Below are 14,406 nucleotides of genomic sequence, written 5' to 3' on the forward strand. Positions count from 1 at the left end.
GAAACTTGAGGTTTCCTGATGGAATAATGAAAGGCTAGATTCTTTAGATCAGTGGAGTGTATACGTATGTGGGCATGTGTTGTCTCAAAAGCACTACAAACTGGGGCACCCAGGTGGCTCAGTTGGTTGAGTGTCCAGCTTCAGCTCAGGTCATGATCTCGGTTTGTGAGTTCTAGCCCCGTGTTGGACTCTGTGCTGACAGCTCGGAGCCTGGATCCTGCTTCGGATTCTATGTCTCCCTCTCTCTCTTCTCTTCCTTTGCTTGCAGTCAGTCTCTCTTTGTCTCTTTCAAAAATAAATAAACATTAAAAAATTTTCTTTTGAAAAGCACTACCAAACTATTTTTATGTATTTCCTGTGACCCTATTTTACTTACAAATTGATTTCTTTTAAAGAAATATAAACTACTCTTACACTAATACAATCTCAAAAATGTTGAAATCTTCCTCATTTGTTAGCTTTTGTTTTTCCTATTTGAATCTACTGATGCCCTACGATTCTGGGGAAGTTACATTTATGGTATTATTATCACTTCCCATTGAATAGATCTTGGAATTACATCAAACTTAGAATCTAGAGTTCCAATCATGATTTTATTTATTTATTTATTTATTTATTTATTTAGTAGCTGAGACCTGAAATCCAGTGATCCATGTGTATGCTCTAGGTGCCTAACTAAGTTTTCCCTCAATCTGATTGGAGATCCAATCCTGGATTATGAGGAAGGTTCAGCAAGGCCATGGGGGAGCCCTTAAGCCAAAATCACCTGTCAGGGAGTCCCACATTTTCCAGTAACTTACTTGCTTCAGGATCCCTACCAGCTTCCATAGTTAATTATGAGCAGCCCTTGGGAGACGTACCTTCAGCACAAACACACATTTGGATTTCAGACCCTGGTCAATTAGACTTGTAGTTGATCATTGAGGTATATTATCATGGCCTCTAGCCACCACTGCTTTTCTCTGCTCAATCCAGACTTATGCAACATTTTTCTTAGATGCATTTGATGAGAATGGAACCTAGAACAGAACCCTGTTCCACTAAAAATGTCATTTCAGATTATATATATATATATAATATATATAATATATATTATATATTATATAATTATACAATATATAATATAATAATATATAATATAATATATATTATTATATATAATATATAGATATCTATAATATATCTATATATATTATAACACCCCCCCCCTCCCCGTGGAGGTGGTTGACGTCTTTATTGCTCTGGAAGTGGAGGCAGGCGTTCAGGAACTTTAGGTGGTGCTGGCGTGCCTCCTTTTCACCATCACAGGCTTCTGGCTGCGCAGGATGGCGCTGGTTCTGTGAATAGCAGCGATGTTCTTGTTCTTCTTGTGACGGATGCTGCTGAGAGTGGCCTGGGCATTCTTGTTGGTCTGCATGTAGGAGGTGGCAGGTTTTCGCTGGCCAGATCTCTGCCTAATGACCACAACCACCCCTTTGCAGTTGGCCGGCTGCGGGCTCCACGCCCACAGTCTTGTGGTTAATCATCCCATCGTAGAAGAAGGAGTTGCGTGCCTTCAGGTTATTGGGCAAAGGGTTGTACATCTGCTTGTTGCCCTTGATCAGGAAGCTGGAGTGGTTCTGCATGACCATCCATTGCAGGTGGGCCGACATGGCGGCAGCCCCTTTCCCTACAGCAGCTAGAAACGGAAAGAGCTGTATAATGTATTTTTAATACAACCCATCGATACCATTAGAAAATTATAATGGAATTGAGTGATTTTTTTCTCTTGTTGATGAATATATCATCCAAGATTGTATCTAATTGATAATTTGCCCAAATTGGAATATGTGTCTAGAAATCACCTGCTACATAAATGGGCTAAATCTGTCAACAGAAAAATGAGATAAGACATGTATGATTTACGTTTAGTGAACTCATGTTACTTCCTACTGAACATTTGTTTCCAATTGTTAATAAACCATATTTTAATAATAATTTCTAAGATTTTCTATGGAATTAATTTCACTCTCCAGTATAGTATAGAATTCTTGGATTTTTTTCAAGTGTTCTTTATTTTTTTAACTTCTTATATTTTTATTTAAGTATAATTAACATAGAGCATTATATTAGTGGCAGGTGCACAATATAATGATTTAACAATTCTATACATCACTCAATGTTTACCATAACTGTACCTTTTTAAAAATGTTTATTTTTTTTTAAAGAGAGAGGGAGATGGGGGGGGGGAGGCAGAGAGAGAGAGAGAGAGAGAGAGAGAGAGAGAATCCCAAGCAGGCTCAGCACTATTAGCACAGAGCCTGACACATGGCTTAATCTCACAAATCCTGAGATCATGACCTGAGCAAAAATCAATAGTCCAATGCTTAACTGACTGGGCCACCCAGGTGCCCCTGATAAGAGTACTCATAATCGCTTTCATTGCTTCACCCATCCCACCGCTTACCTCCCCCAGGCAACCACCAGTTCACTATTTTAAGTGTTTTGTTTTGTTTTTAGATTCCACACATGAGTGAAATCATATGATATTTTTCTTTCTCTGATTTCATTTAGCATTATATCCTCTAGATACATCCATGTTGCAAATGGCAAGATTTCATTCTTTTTTTATGGCTCAGTCCTTGATTTTTAATTTAAAAAGAAATTATAACATTTTTCCCCTGCTCTAGTATTTTGGTTATGTCTGATTATTAACAATGCCTCAAGAAATAGTTCAATGGTATGCGACATTTTATTTGAAAGTTCCTTTTTTAACCTGGGTTATAATTCGTCTGGGACAAAAGATATGAAGTCATTTAGAAAAAGAATTGCTTTCTTACAATCTTACATTTCTTGGGTTTCAATTTCCTCTCACCAACATTATTTTTGCTATCCTTGACAGAGAAGATGGAAATAAAATAAAAGTTGAGTGGTATGGCCTTTTCTTTGTCATGTGTTATAAAAATGTTACTCTGAAGCAACATGCTCATTTTCTCTGAACATAACTTCAAAACCCTATTTTGCGTGTCTTTAGAATTTTTGGCAAGCCTCACTGCATTATGGTTATTGGCCTTTTAAAAATCATTCTTATACTTTTTAGCCATTCTTACCTATTTGTTGTTGGTCACGCCCCTTTCTTCTCTCTTTTGTACGTGTTCTCTTTTATAAATGAATTCAACTACCTTTTGTCCTTTTCACAATCCAGTGATTAGTGTGGCCATGAGCTGTGAATTATCATCAATTCTGTGCTCCCGGTTCTTATGGAAATTTAGGAGAGAAAGAAAGATAGAGAAAGAGAAAGAGAGAGAGAGAGAGAGATTTGTCATCAAAATCCATAGTGTGAATCTATTTCTGTGTATGTCTCTTCATCCTAATTTTTCTTCATTACAAAAATCATATTCTTTATAAAAATAACCTCAGTTTTCTTTTGGCATCTTAAAAACAAACACGGAGTTTTTGTGTGTTTTTTTTTATATTATATGTAAGTTTTTCAATAATGCACGTTTTGATTATAGTTCTAAAATTGAATTCGATTTTGTTCATTTTCCAGTGAAATGGAATTATGATAACAAATGGCATAAGGACAATACTTTATGCTGGTAATTAAATGGAAGACTACATAGAATTCCATGTTGCTCAGGAAGATCTGGATTTAATAAAATGGAGGCCTACTGAAGAAGATTTAGATATATCAGTTATTAATTCCCTTATATAGGTAAGAAGTCAAGGCTCAGAAACTTTAGAGACTAATTTGTCCACGAGAGTAGGGCAACCTTTAAACTCTTCAGGAATTTGTTTCCTAGAAGTCAGCAGCAGCCTTGGGAACATTTCTTAATTCTAAGCTATTTGTACAGATGTGCTTTTGTCTTTCTATAGTTCCGAAGGTTTTAGTTTGCTTATTTATGTTTCTCTAGATATTACTACATATGTTTCTACTAGGGTTCTTCTCATTAGAAGGTACAGAGCTCTAGAGTCAGGACTGTGGGTAAGTGGATGCCACTTATGTAAGTCACATAAACTTTCCAAATATGTTTCTGGACTTGGAGGATCAAATGTATTGGTAAGAATATTAATATGTATAAAGCACTTTAAACACACATAAGCTATTTTTATTGGATTATGCAGGGAATATAAGCTCTATCTGAACCAAGTTGCTAGCATACAAAAATATTGAAGAGGATTTTTCAACTAAAAATAGGTGGAATTCACATGTATATTCACAAGGCCTGAAACTTCTATTTTCTCAGGTAGCCAAGAATCAAGTATGAGAATGAAAAGAATAACAAGGTGGGGATGATTAAATAATAGACCTGCTAATTAGAATAATTGATAGCTATAGAAAATGATTAATCCTATATTTAAAAAACTATAAAAGGTAGTTTTCTTTTTTCTTTCTTTCTTTCTTTCTTTCTTTCTTTCTTTCTTTCTTTCTTTCTTTCTTTCTTTCTTTCTCCTACCTTGATATTTGTAAACAGTAGTAGGTTGCTTAGTGTAGAGAAAATGCCAACAAATGCCCACTGGGGATCATACAGAAAGGACAAAAGGTATTTTATTTACATTACGACCCAAATCGCATAAGAATCTAAAGCACCAGAGATGAATACACTGCACATGAAATGGCTGCAACTGTTATTAATTTCATTTTAACAAAATAGTAGTCATTCAGTTATGTCCAGTTGTCAAATAGCACTTTTAGCATACCATTCTTTGGTCCAGAAGTTAAAGTAATGTATTGCATGTAAATTGTGGAACTAAGTCAAAATGATTATTTAATACCTACTGAACACATTTAATATAATATGTAGTGCTATTTACAGGATCATAAAAATGACTTATCTACAGTTCAACAAAATTTCATATGAGACAACACACCCTTCTGCATTATGGATAGACAAAAACTAAAACCCCAAACACATTAAATCTACTTAGATTTTTTAAAGCTCATTAATGTACTCTTAAACTAGTATTGTATAAGAGTTAAAATTCAGCATTAAAGAAAGTGCTCTGTTGTAAGTTTTATCCTTGTGAAGTTCATTAAATCTCCTTAATGCATCTGTTATAAGTCCTCTACATCAGGCAGAAATTAGTATAAGGAGTTTTAAATCATGTTCATCCTCTTAAAATGGTTTAAAATATGCTTATGTACAGTTACTAAGTACAATCAAGTATTTTTATTATAATAAGTAATTTGAAAAATTCCCATTATAAATCACCTAAAAACATTCTTGCTGGAAACAGAACTGTGAGCTCTAAAGTTTACTTTTGCTTTTCAAATTCTTAATCCTATAGTTTGATGTAGGTTTGTATTCAGATCTGTTTCAATACATCAGAACTACCCTAGCCCTGTCCAAGGTTATGCAGTTTAACAGAGGACAGCATTTTTACTCAGCAAATTTTACAAGGTGGAATGAAAACATGTTGGTAGATTAATGATATAGTATTCTTTATGATTAAATTTTCAAATGAAGAGTTGCAGCATCAAGTAGTGGAAATAACACTGGGGCTGGAGTTGGGAGAACTGAATCAGAGCTCATTTAATGGCTTGAGTAACCTTGGGAAGTCACTTGTTCTCTGTGAGGCTGTTTTTCTCCTCAGTTTGAATGGATGTTAAAATCCAACTCATAGCATCACTGAGGAGCAACTTTGTGAAAGTCCGCAGTTCAGTGTCACTTTTCTACTAGTCAATAAATATTTATTTTTTTAATTTTATAAGAAATAGGGAAGGTTTCATACTCTAGTAATATATATATATATATATATATATATATATATGTATGTGTTCAAAGCCTTAATTATCACATGAATTTAATGTTTAGCTAGACATATTAAAAGGTGTCATTTGCTCATTAAATGACCATATGAATTTGGTCATTTGGTTTGGAAGGACTACTGCATTTATTTGACAGAATGATCCTGATTTTATTGTTTGACTTGGTGAGAAAAAGGGTGGATGGCCACTCTATATATAAACACAGCCAGGTTTAGTATATCAAAATATACAGGTTTATAGAACCTCTAAAATTTAGATGTTGATCGTTTCAGCTAAGAAAAAAAAAACGTTAACCTGGATGTTTTTTGTTTTTGTTTTTTTTTTCCCTCAGCAAATCTAAGGCAGGTCAGCAACTCTATTACTGTAAATATCTGCCTTTGGTGTTGCTTGGGGAATTGGTAGGAATCATGGAAAAACCTAGCTTGGAAGTGACCTCTAGGCTTCATTTCCCTAGCTTCTGGAGGAGGGATGTATTTGAGAAGCAGTGTATTTAAGCGTCAGGAGATTAGGGTGTGGGTATGAGCCAAGACATTGTTGGTTGCTGCTTGATGAGGTGACTTATTTGTGGAGTGGGACCAACAACGGTGTTGGAAGCTAGGTGATCTCGGCCTGAGGCACTGTGCTGTAATGGTAGACACATGTACAACAAGATTAATGGGAAAGGAGGCTTAACAGAGTGTTGAAGTGTTAAAGAGGGAACTCAAAGGCCTTGTCCATCTGGATTGACCTTCAGGTTGAAACTAGGTAGAGCCAAATGCCTATATGCTATTTGCCTTGGAGTGCTCCTCTGTCACATGGAAATAGGATTTTTTGTTTGTTTGTTTCTGATGTGAATCAACTCTTCAACATGAAATGTTAACAAAAAACATCTTGCCTAGGGTTTAAAAATGTATTCAATGCAGAAAGTCTTGAAAATATTTAATGCTTCAAATAATTTTCCCCAGCCTCTAAGGTATCTTGTACTAAAAGTGTCTTTTTGTTGAAATATTTTTAAAAATATTAGTTTCCACTTTCACTTTTTTGTTCCCAGGACAACTGTTCCTCTGAACCACAACTGCTCCTTTCTTTTATTTTTTTCAGGTTTTGAAATAACCCATCCTGCATCCATAAACAACTTGCCTTGATGGCTAGCCAAGACTTTGTCCTGCCACAGACCTCCTCCTACTTTCATTTCTTACCCCAAGGAGCAGTAAACATGAATCCTGACCCACTAATGGAGCCCCAGAACTGAGAAGAGATACATTGCTGCTAAACAGGTAGAAATAAAAACAATGCCTCTCTTTGATAATATTAAATGTGCTGGGAAGACAGTCTCCAAGAGAAAGGATAAATAATCTACATAATGAAGAATTAGTTAGCAGTGTTATGTAAATATTGTAGCAGCATCAATGAGGAGGTAAGCAGAAGTATTTTAAGACACTATATTATACAATGCACTGTGCACTGTTTCCTGGTGATAAGGTTTTTAAAGCATCTTTATAAGCTCTTCTTCTCTGTTGTGACAGGATTATTTTTGCACCTTTGGAAAGCAACTGAAAAAAGAAGCTTGGAAAAAATCCTGCCTAACAAAGCAGCCATACTCAAATAGCTAAAACTATAAGAAAGAACTGATTGAAGATACAAGAATAGATTTAAGATGTAAGATTAAAACATGATAAAAAATGATATCCTCATTTTTTTCAATGCTGTGTATTCTTGTCAGTGTAGCGAAATGCTAAAATGGCAAAGGATTAAATTGTTTTTATTATGCCCCTGAATTTTAAGTAGTGACTGAAACATATATTTTATATAATAACAGCCAGACAAAACAACACATATAAGGATAAAGGTAGGTGAGTGGAAAATGTAATGTACAAATTATCCAAAAGGAAATTAGTTTAAAGCAATTTTTTAGCTACTGGCATCAATAAGTTGACTCCCCGCTACTTTTCAGAAAAAGTTGGCATACGTTTTCTTCTTGCTACACCCCTGAAAACCTCAGTTTTAGAATGACGAAATATTTAAATCTTTTGGAACTATCTAGATTTTAGGTATTTCTTCTGAAAGTGTTGACTCTTGATTTGACAATGGTGCACAAATCACTGAAATTCACAAATTCTAAATCTCACTTAAAATTTTTTTTAATGTTTATTTTTTTTGAAGAAGAGAGAGACAGAACATGAGTGGGGGAGGGACAGAGAGAGAGAGAAGACACAGAATCTGAAGCAGGCTTCAGGCTCTGAGCCATCAGCACACAGCCTGTCGTGGGGCTCAAACCCACGAACCATGAGATCATGACTTGAGCCAAAGTTAGATGCTTAACCGACTGAGCCACCCAGGTGCTCCTCTAAATCTCACTTTAGATATTGGTTTAAGAAATGTTAATATTTCAATTTAGTGAAATGGTAAAAAGGTAGATAATAGATAAAGAGAAATGGAAATGTTTCAGATAATAAAAGAATTGAATAATTAGGTAAAATTAATCAGCCTTCAATACAACGAGCTTTTGATTGTCTAGCAATGTTTGTATCATTTGTAGACTCTCCACAGAGGATGTTTAACTGAAGGATGCCCTTCTCTCTATATTCTTCCTATTGCCACTGGTTGTTGTACACTCAGGAAAGGCAAACACATTTTTTTTTTTATTTTTTTTTAAATTTTTTTTTCAACGTTTTTATTTATTTTTGGGACAGAGAGAGACAGAGCATGAACGGGGGAGGGGCAGAGAGAGAGGGAGACACAGAATCGGAAACAGGCTCCAGGCTCTGAGCCATCAGCCCAGAGCCCGACACGGGGCTCGAACTCACGGACCGCGAGATTGTGACCTGGCTGAAGTCGGACGCTTAACCGACTGCGCCACCCAGGCGCCCCGGCAAACACATTTTAATATTAATTATATTTCAGTCAAGAGGCCACCAGAGGAGGGATATGTCTGGGAATAGAAGCCAGAAGCCCAAATATACTGAATGAAAGTACATAAACATAGATACAAGGAAAATCTTTAGGTTAAAATCAGGTTAAAAAGGAGAGTAAGTATAGAAATACAGGCACAGGCTAGAATCTAGGAGTTGCATCCAGGTAACCAAAGAAGTTGAACAGGCAATAGATGAGAACAGAATGCATTTAGCAGTGGCAATCAGGTGTCCAGAAATGAATCAAGTGTCTGGGGGCTTAGGATAGCAAGCTCAAGGTCAAGGGCTTACAGAAAAAAATATTCTTCCATATTGGAAAAATCTTGCTTCAGATGTTATTTATAATCCCAGGCCCAAGACATGTTGAATTCAATTCAGTTTATGAATAACTAGGATGTATAAAATCACACTCTCTCTGTGCATTCCTAGTTGATTGCAGTTGGTATTCTTTCTTATTTCATTGTGACTAAAAGCACTTGTGAAAGACTGTATACCATGAGGAATGTAGGGGCCGCTTTCGGGCAAACAGGCTTAAACAATGTAATGTAGAAAGGGCCTACAGGCAACACCTGGCTGACTTTAAACAGGCCCATCAGGTGACCCACCTGGAAATATCCATATATTTGGCATATATCCATATGGCACTAACTGACCAATGGGCTACTTAGAACTAGGCACTGTTACTGAAAAAGGGAAGATTCCATACATTGCCATGCTTTCTCATCTTCCCCCTTTAAAGCAGCCCTCACCCACTGCCTCCCGGTGGACAGTCTCTCCTCTGCTGTCCTGCCCACCACTCCCTAGTGGTGTATTCAATAAATTTCTACCTGCTTTGTTCTGCCTCAGGTGAATTCTTTTACCTTCAGTGCCACCAACTTCCACCCGATCTTCGCCCCCACATTTGGAGGCCCCCATCCGATCCACAGACACCCCATTTAGGCACCACATTTTGTGTCCCATATGGGGGGACTTTGTGGCCCACCCCACACTTGGGGGAACCCTGCACAAGGAGACTTTGCTCTCCCCAGAGTCTCCAGGAATCTCTTGGGACTTTCCTTGGTGGACCAACTCTAGTACTCCTTAGGGAACTGATGATGTGCATCAACAGAGGTTACTTCTAGGTGAGGATCCGAAGTCCCAAGGGGGAACCAGCCAGATCACCCTTGCCTGAAAGTGTGAAGGATTTCACCTTTTGCCTTCTGGAGGGACCCTCCACTCCCTCCTTTCTCTTTTTGGCTCTTTAGTAGTCTAACCCTAGTAATGTTGCAGGATTTTATTGTTGTTGTTAATATATATATAATTATTTATTTTTAAATTTACATCTGAGTTAGTTAGCATATGGTGCAATAATGATTTCAGTAGTAGAATCCAGTGATTCACTTTTTACATACCCAATGCTCATCCCAACGAGTGTCCTCCTTAATGCCCTTTGCCCATTTAGTCCATCCCCCCACCCACAACCCCTCCAGCAACCCTGTTTGTTCTCTGTATTTAAGAGTTTGTTTTGTCCCCCTCCCTGTTTTTATATTATTTTTGCTTCCCTGCCCTATGTTCATCTGTTTTGTATCTTAAATTCCACATATGAGTGAAGTCATATATTTGTCTTTCTCTAATTTTGCTTAGCATAATACACTCTAGTTCCATCCACATTTGTTGCAAATGGCAAGATTTCATTCTTTTTGATTGTTGAGTAAAACTCCATTGTATATACATACATCTTTACCCACTCATCTGTCGATGGACATTTGGACTCTTTCCATATTTTGGCTATTGTTGATAGCGCTGCTATAAACATTTGGGTGCACGTGCCCCTTTGAAACAGCACACTTGTATCCCTTGGATAGATACCTAGTAGTAGAATTACTGGATCGTGGGGTGGTTCTATTTTTAATTTTTTGAGGAAACTCCATACTGTTTGCTAGAGTGGCTGCACCAGTTTGCATTCCTACCAGCAGTCTGTTGCAGGATTTTTTACCTCAGGATTTGTCTCACAGCTTGGAAGAATGAAGAGGTGGACACAGGCTAAAATGAGCAGCAGGCACAAGTTTATTAGAGTATAAGATCAGAAAGTAAGAATAGCCTCAAAGCTCTCTTTTCAGAGTGGGGGCATTAGAAAGTGAATCCCCCCCCCCCCCCAACACACACACACACTATAGGCAAGGGACTTTGTTTTATAAATTTTTGATTGGCCCCTTTTCTTCTCTGGTTCTACCCTTATTGCCTAGGTTGACCAACTGGATTGGTTGGCTCCTATTGTATGAGGGGTGGTCTATGGCCATACCAGTTGCTTGTGGGTGATCCTTGAAGGTGTACTTATGTTTAGTCAGGTCTTTTGTCAAATTCCTGAGGGAAACCTGAGGGGTGGGTAGGTGTTGTCTGTCACATTCTTAAGAGGAACCTTAAGCCTGAGGGGTTTGCGGTGGTCAGACACTCCAGCATCGTTTCAAAATAAGCGCTTTCCCCCTCCCGGGAACCTCAGTTCCTTACCTTTCCCTCTCTGCCTACAGAATCTTATCTTTTATAGTACCCCTCTAACAATGGAAGGCCACTGGCCAGGATAGCCCCCTGGTGGGGTCTGAAGGTCTGAGAGCAAACAGGTCAGACTGCTCGCACCTGTGTGGGTAAAGAACCCCCTCCCGTTGCTCTCTCATTCTGTCCTCCGCAGTCTGTTCCCAAAGTCTGCGGCAATTAAGAGTTCGCCCGGGGCGAATCCGCACAGGATGTGGACTCTGTTGGGACTCTTTCCAGACACAGGCTCTCAGCCGCCTCACTTCTTTCTCCTTCCGCCCCTCTGCCTGTGTTCCCCGGGGATCCAGCTGCCATCTTGGCCTGCGGACGATGTGTTTCCGCGCGTCTGAGGGGGTGAGTCTTCCCTCTCCTTGTTCCGATTCGGTCTGGCCACGGTGGTCTCCGGCTATCCCTGCTGCCAAGGGACGCCCCAACAGCAAGTTCCATGCCTTTTGCCGGGACCCTCTCGGTCGGACACCCCAAAAAGGTCTGTCGTCCCGAAACTGCCGCGACTCCTGTCTGGGGTGGGACGCCACCAGAAGAGTCCGCCACCTCCTATTAGGTGCAGTCCTCTATCAGGTCAGCAGGCCACCCTGACTGAAATCGAGACCTGCGTCAGAGCTGCACTACCTTCGGTGTGAGGTCCCTTTGGGAGTCGGCGGCCCGTCCTTCCCACCTCCTCGCTCTTGGGCTGTCTTCTTTAACAAATTTGGCTCCCAAAGTCTGATGTTTCCTGGCCTCAGGACAAACGCCCAGATCCAGAGGTATGGCCCTCCCACGGAACTCTCTCTTCTAATACTATTTTCCAGCTTGACCTCCTTTGCTGGAACCCCTGCCAATGGTCAGAAGTCCCCTACATGCCTTGCTTCATTTCATGGCCCTAAATCAGGACGCTGACATAAGAGCTTCTTGCCGAATGTGTTTGGCTGATAACCAGCTGCCTTCCGACATATTGGACGCTGACTCTCTCACTGTTCCAACTCCTAATAGATGTGGGGGCCTCTCCCTCACTCATTTACCCGGTTAATGACTATGATACTTGGAGCCAGCTGTCTCTGGTTAGTCTACCTTGGGATGGGGTCTTTAAGGAATATATTCTCAAGCAGTTGCTGAAACTCTCCTTGGGGAAGGTCCTTGTCTTCTCCAAGGCTTGATATGAACTGCCTATATTTTTACTTGCTAGGTGGGTGGGAGGGTGGGGGAAACGTGGTTTCTGCCCCGCTGTGGGAGCTGATAAGCCAAAGCCAAGTTTAAGAACCAGGAATCCTTTTTCTCTGCCTTCTGGCAGTACTCTGAGTACTCAGTACTCTGTACTCAGTACTCTGCCTCTTCTGCCTTCCCTTCCTCCCATTTCTACACCACCTTGTTTGCAGCCCGCATAACTGGTTCTATGTCATCATGGGGCCACCTCTTACCCTCTCTGTCCGGGAGTGAAGACCACCCTCTTGGACTTAACACTGCTCACTTTAGATTTCCTCACCTGTGCCCCAGGTAAAAACTGAGGTGGGAAACAAATTGACTTTAAGTGGACCCAGGTGGAACGTCATGTGGTCTTTTAACTAATTGAGACTTTGATTCTACCAAGGGTTGCTAAAGGTCAAATAAGCTTGTGTTATCTCTGTTGCAGTTTGTCCCCAAAACGATGAGTTAAAATGATGGTTCATTTTGTCTGCCTCAGAGTTCTTATAGGTAATTGTTAAGATAGCTTTCAAAGCGTTTGGTAACCTGAAACTTTAAAGTTTTGCTTAGATGATAAATGGGATTGAATTCATTGGATATCATTTTCCAAATAAGATAAAATACTAAAGCATTGATTACTAATATATGGTTTATCTGCTTTTGACTTATTGCAAAGAAACTGAGGATATTTGGGCCTGTTGGAAAACATACTTTGTGCTTAATAGATTTCACACATTTGCCATTGAAAGAATACTGGTGTAACAGTTCACAATTAGTTACTACTTAGTTTTCACCAGAGACTAAGGTTTCTCAGAGCTCAAAATTCTGCTCTTCTCCTTTATAAACACAAAGTTTTTAGATCGTTGGTCTGCTCTTGGTAAGAAAATGTAAACGAAATTGTTTTTCCTTTGCCTAGAAAAACCAATTTCTATGTTTTGTCTTTATCAAGTGTTTGATGACCCATAATTCTATTTAGGCATGTGCATTAAATTTTTTTTTAATGTTTATTTTTGAGAGGGAGAGAGAGAGTGGGCAAGGGGTGGAGAGAGGGAGACACAGAATCCAAAGCAGGCTCCAGGCTCCAGGCTCCAAGCTGTCAGCACAGAGCCCGACACAGGGCTCGAATCCACGAACCGAACCGCGAGATCATGACTTGAGCTGAAGTTGGAGGCTTAACCGACTGAACCACCCAGGTGCCCCTAGGCATTGCATTTAAACTTTCTAAGGTATTAACAAACTTCCCCAAGATTTAAAATTGTAAACAAAACCTCTGACTAATTGGGCTTATTTGGTATGTTACCTTCTGGTATAAGGTCCTGACTCTGTTCTGAGTATTAGAGTGTTTTGTGTCACAGAAATAACTGAATTTCCATGTCAATTGCATCATAATGAACTCTCATTAGATTGTTAACAATGTCCATTTCTGAATTCTTTGTCATTTATAGTTCTTTTATAGTTATTGTTCTGATGCTTTTGCAAAATGAGTTTTGTCTTCAAGGAGATTCATAAAAAAATCTTTTGAGAAATACAGGTATTTGATATCTTGAAGATAATAAAACTGAAATGGGTAAGAATTTCCAGAACTAACTAAAAGCTGTATTCAACCTGAACAAGAATTAGTAATATGGGACTAAATGAATTGGGAAAAATGATTATAGTTTTTGTGACTCTTGTTGGAAACATTGCTGGTTCTCTAAAGTTTCCTTTTTCAGATTAAGGAAACTTTCTCTTAACATATTTAAGACTTAAATGTGATAACGTATTCATTTGTAAACAAATTGAAGCGTTTAACTTTTCTGTCTGCCTGAACCCTCTGAAATTCAAAAAGTCGAAGTCAGTATTCTTTCTTCCTTGAGAATCACAGTCATTGCATACGTTCAGTAAGAATCTGTTCTCCTTGTAACAGGTCACCATTGTAAACATTGATTTATGTTACCAAGTCTTTGATTGGAATGTCATATTTGGGAGAGGCATGCATAGACTCAGATATGACTAGACAGCTTTAAGGAATTGAGGTTGTCTTTATGAATCATGGAGCCATAAAGCTGCTTGAAAATGTTGGCCTGGTTCCTTGCTTAC

The 14,406-nt window shown here is 38.8% G+C and overlaps 1 long non-coding RNA gene and 1 pseudogene across 7 annotated transcripts in view; one reads left to right on the forward strand and one right to left on the reverse strand.

Annotated features, from left to right (window-relative positions):
- LOC123583489 overlaps nt 1-7,414 on the forward strand; it is a 39,683-nt gene extending 32,269 nt beyond the window's left edge. For 4 of the 7 annotated variants that reach the window (XR_006704896.1, XR_006704894.1, XR_006704895.1 and 1 more), the window contains 4 exons: nt 3,530-3,694; nt 3,894-3,964; nt 6,830-7,145; nt 7,255-7,414. This is a non-coding gene — a long non-coding RNA (uncharacterized LOC123583489). Of the gene's footprint in view, nt 1-3,529; nt 3,695-3,893; nt 3,965-4,226; nt 4,267-6,829; nt 7,146-7,254 lie in introns of all 7 variants that reach the window. The other 3 variants (XR_006704898.1, XR_006704897.1, XR_006704892.1) reach the window with 3 other exon arrangements.
- Nucleotides 1,218-13,510, reverse strand: LOC123583488 (annotated as a pseudogene).
- Between the last annotated feature and the right edge of the window lie 896 nt (nt 13,511-14,406).

This window comes from Leopardus geoffroyi, chromosome B3, assembly GCF_018350155.1.
Source record: "Leopardus geoffroyi isolate Oge1 chromosome B3, O.geoffroyi_Oge1_pat1.0, whole genome shotgun sequence".
Classification (NCBI taxonomy): domain Eukaryota; kingdom Metazoa; phylum Chordata; class Mammalia; order Carnivora; family Felidae; genus Leopardus; species Leopardus geoffroyi.